The sequence below is a fragment of the Homalodisca vitripennis genome, chromosome 4 (assembly GCF_021130785.1).
Source record: "Homalodisca vitripennis isolate AUS2020 chromosome 4, UT_GWSS_2.1, whole genome shotgun sequence".
Taxonomy (NCBI): Eukaryota; Metazoa; Arthropoda; class Insecta; order Hemiptera; family Cicadellidae; genus Homalodisca; species Homalodisca vitripennis.
In genome coordinates, this window is record NC_060210.1 from 99,910,666 (window position 1) to 99,915,594 (window position 4,929).

A 4,929-nucleotide genomic window follows, 5' to 3' on the forward strand; every position below is an offset into this window, starting at 1 on the left:
CGTGATATTTTTAAAACTGCCCAGTGCAGTCTTTTGTCCTAAGCTCTGTACTGCCTAAATTATAGGTCGTAGCTTAAAATCTGATGGCATAATCGAAAGACAAAATTAAATTTCCGACAAGAAAGGTCCAGTCACTTTTTGTCATATCTCTAACGGTTATCTAATATATATACAACCGCATGTGTAACTGACTGACTGACTGACTCACTCACTCACTCACGTATACTAATTCTAACCTACTTCCAGATGAGTTAGAGACTTGAAATTTGGTACACAGATAGCTTTCCACGTGTAACCACCAGGAAAATCCCGAAAAGTGAGAATTTTTCATTTTCAACCCCTCAAAAAAATTCCCAAAAAATCGCGCATTCTTCACCCCTGCAGGCATTTTTTGTAAGCCCGATAGCGGGCGAACCGTTGGAGCTAGCTCGGATCTGACGGAAAATTCATGGTCAGGAATGAAGTGAACTACAAAAAAGGTCTAATGACTTTTTGCTCTATCTTCCATGGTTAAGCGACAAAACGCTCGAACATTTGAAATTCCAGAGATTTTTTCGATAAAAATAATGTTTCAAGCCCGATAGCGGTCGAACCGTTGGTCGTAGCTCAAATCTGATTGACCCATCAAATTAGCAAATTGCGCGATCTACAGAAAAGGTCCAGTAATCTTTTGCCCTATCTCGATTGGTTTGGCCGAAAAACGTGATTATGTACAATTTTGTTGTAACTTTTACGCGAAACTTTTGTTTTTGGGGTCGATAGCGGCGAAACCATTGGTCGGAGGTCAAAATAAGACTAACGTTTTATTTAGGAAATAAGATGACCTACAAAAAAGGTCCAGTGACTTTTTACTATATTTCCCTTAGTTTGACCGCAAAACGCGATTAAGTGAAAATATTGGACATTTTCGCCTAAAAATTTACATTCCGGGCTTGATAGCGGCTAAACGGTTGGTCGTAACTCAAAACAAATTTTAAACGGGATTTAGGAAATCACGTGATCTACAGAAAAGGTTCAGTGACTTCGGGAGTTGGCTGAGCGTTAGCTAAGCGTCAATAGTAGATAGGGACAGAGGAATATTTATTATGTTCACAGACACAATACCCTCTAAAAAAGGCCCAAGTGTGTCATTAACCCCCGGTAATATTAACCCCCCCGGGGATTTCCTGGTATGACCTGATAACCTCCTGTACATTCAACCCCCTGATGTGTTAACCCCCCTGGTAACATTAAACCCCCCCCAGGGAATTTCCTGCCATGACCTCATGTCCGAATTTTACCAGTCACCAAATCTCTTAACCCCCCCCTGGGAAGATCCTGGTATGACCAGATAACCCCCTGGAGACTTATCCCCCGGTAACGTTAACCCCCCCTGGGAATTTGTTCATATGACCAGACAATATCCTGACGAATCTAATATATATACAACCGCATGTGTAACTGACTGACTGACTGACTCACGTATACTAATTCTAACCTACTTCCAGATGAGTTAGAGACTTGAAATTTGGTACACAGATAGCTTTCCACGTGTAACCACCAGGAAAATCCCGAAAAGTGAGAATTTTTCATTTTCAACCCCTCAAAAAAATTCCCAAAAAAAAATCGCGCATTCTTCACCCCTGCAGGCATTTTTTGTAAGCCCGATAGCGGGCGAACCGTTGGAGCTAGCTCGGATCTGACGGAAAATTCATGGTCAGGAATGAAGTGAACTACAAAAAAGGTCTAATGACTTTTTGCTCTATCTTCCATGGTTAAGCGACAAAACGCTCGAACATTTGAAATTCCAGAGATTTTTTCGATAAAAAATAATGTTTCAAGCCCGATAGCGGTCGAACCGTTGGTCGTAGCTCAAATCTGATTGACCCATCAAATTAGCAAATTGCGCGATCTACAGAAAAGGTCCAGTAATCTTTTGCCCTATCTCGATTGGTTTGGCCGAAAAAACGTGATTATGTACAATTTTGTTGTAACTTTTACGCGAAACTTTTGTTTTTTGGGGTCGATAGCGGCGAAACCATTGGTCGGAGGTCAAAATAAGACTAACGTTTTATTTAGGAAATAAGATGACCTACAAAAAAGGTCCAGTGACTTTTTACTATATTTCCCTTAGTTTGACCGCAAAACGCGATTAAGTGAAAATATTGGACATTTTCGCCTAAAAATTTACATTCCGGGCTTGATAGCGGCCTAAACGGTTGGTCGTAACTCAAAACAAATTTTAAACGGGATTTAGGAAATCACGTGATCTACAGAAAAGGTTCAGTGACTTCGGGAGTTGGCTGAGCGTTAGCTAAGCGTCAATAGTAGATAGGGACAGAGGAATATTTATTATGTTCACAGACACAATACCCTCTCTAAAAAAAGGCCCAAGTGTGTCATTAACCCCCGGTAATATTAACCCCCCCCCCGGGGATTTCCTGGTATGACCTGATAACCTCCTGTACATTCAACCCCCTGATGTGTTAACCCCCCTGGTAACATTAAACCCCCCCAGGGAATTTCCTGCCATGACCTCATGTCCGAATTTTACCAGTCACCAAATCTCTTAACCCCCCCCCCCTGGGAAGATCCTGGTATGACCAGATAACCCCCTGGAGACTTATCCCCCGGTAACGTTAACCCCCCCTGGGAATTTGTTCATATGACCAGACAATATCCTGACGAATCCTATATTATATACAGCCGCATGTGAAACCACTCACTCACTCACTCACTCACTGATGGATGTATACAAATTCTAACATAGTTCTAGAAGTGCTGGGAAACTTGAAATTTGGCACGCGGGTACCTTTTGTCGTGTCACCAACAGGAAAAGTCTGAAAACCGGACTTTTTTACTTTTAAACCCCTCAAAAAAATTCGAGAAAATTTGCGCATTTTTCGCCCCTGCAGGCCTTTTTTGTAAGTCCGATAGCGGGCGAACCGTTTGAGCTAGCTCGGATCTGACGAAAAATTCATGGTCAGGAATGAAGTGAACTACAAAAAAAGTCCAGTGACTTTTTGCTGTATCTTCCATGGTTAAGCGACAAAACGCTCGAACATTTGAAATTCCAGAGATTTTTTCGATAAAATTAATGTTTCGAGCCCGATAGCGGCCGAACCGTTGGTCGTAGCTCAAATCTGATTGACCCATCAAATTAGCAAATTGCGCGATCTACAGAAAAGGTCTAGTGACCTTTTGCCCTATCTCCATTGGTTTGGCCGAAAAACGTGATTATGTGCAATTTTTTTGTAATATTTACGTGAAAAGTTTGTTTTTGAGGTCGATAGCGGCGAAACCATTGGTCGGAGGTCAAAATAAATCAAAGGTTGGATTTAGGAAATAATGTGATCTACAAAAAAGGTCAAGTGACATTTTACTCTATCTCCATTGGTTTGTCCACAAAACGCTAGTAAGTGAAAATATTTGGAAATTTTCGTCTACAAATTTACATTCCGGGCTTGATAGCGGCTAAACGGTTGGTCGTAGCTCAAAACATGTCATTTAATAAGTTTTAGTAAACGATGTGTTCTACAAAAAACGTCCAGTAACTTTTGGCCCTATCCTAAATGGTCTGGCCAAAAAACCTGTTTTAAAAGGAAATATTTTATACTTTTTAGGTGAAAACTTTGTTTCTGGAGGCGGTAGCAACCGAACCATTGGTCATAACTTAAATCCATAACTAGACAATCTAGAGATCTAAAAAAAGGTTCAGTAGCATTCTGTCGTTTATCTATCCGTAAGCCTGATAAATGCACTAAATGACAAATTCTTTGTCATCATTTTTAGGTGTTTTAGATGTATGCAACTATAATTAGTGCGATTCATGTTGGTTAGAGATTGACCTTGTATTTCTACGTTAACGAGTGACTAAAACCCCCTTCCACATCGGCAGTTGGCTGAGCGTTAGTGAAGCTTCAATAATAGATAGGGACAGAGTGTTTTTTATTATGTTCACATACACAACACTCTCTAAAATAGGCCCACGTGTGTCATTAACCCCTTGTAACATTAACCCCTCCCCCGGGAATTTATTCATATGACCAGAAAATATCCTGACTAAATTAAACCCCCTGATATCTTAACCCCCTTTAACATTAATCTCCCCCCCCGGGAATTTCCTGGCATGACAAGATAAACCTCTGAGCAAATTAAACCCCCTAAACAACTTAAAAATAATGACTCAGGGTTGGGTTTTTGTTATATTTACACTAAACAATTCACAAAAGCCCACCAGTGCAGTCCTTTCTCCACAGCTCCGTACTGGCTAAACCAGACGTCGTAGCTAAAATCGGACACCAGAATCGAAAGAGAAAAAATTAAATTTCCGACAAGAAAGGTCCAATCACTTTTTGTCGTATCTCTAACGGTTAAGCCGCAAAAACACCCTCAAAGTCAAAAGTTTGGACGAATCCAGAAAAAAATCAATGAAAAGGTCAATTTTTAAATCCCTTGTCCTTTACCTAATGTCCGGACTTAACCAATCACCGAATTCCGCTTATCCCCGAATTTGCAAGCGTACATCATGGGGGCCTGGGGGCGTAGCCCCCAGCGAGCCGAAGGCGAGTATTTATATACGATCGTAACTGTTTTTTCCCGCGCGTGCTACTTGAGGCACATGGGAAAGAAAATTGTAAATGCTTGTAAAATTATAGCCAAATAAAGATTTTTTGAACAGTCTCTGCCGTAAAACCCTATGTATTTGAAGATTAGTGATAGTAATCACTCCACCATATCAACAACTGCAGCAAATTCTAAAGTCATGACACACATTTAGCGATATATTGACGGAGCGTCAGAATAAAGCAACGTCCATTTTCTGGGTACATCTTTATCTGTACACGACTACTAAAACTTTCCTCCCAAAAGTTTTTATTTAATATACCTAAAGTCTCTTTGAATAGCTTCTCATTGGTATGGAATAAGCTTTCAAATAGGAGAAAACTG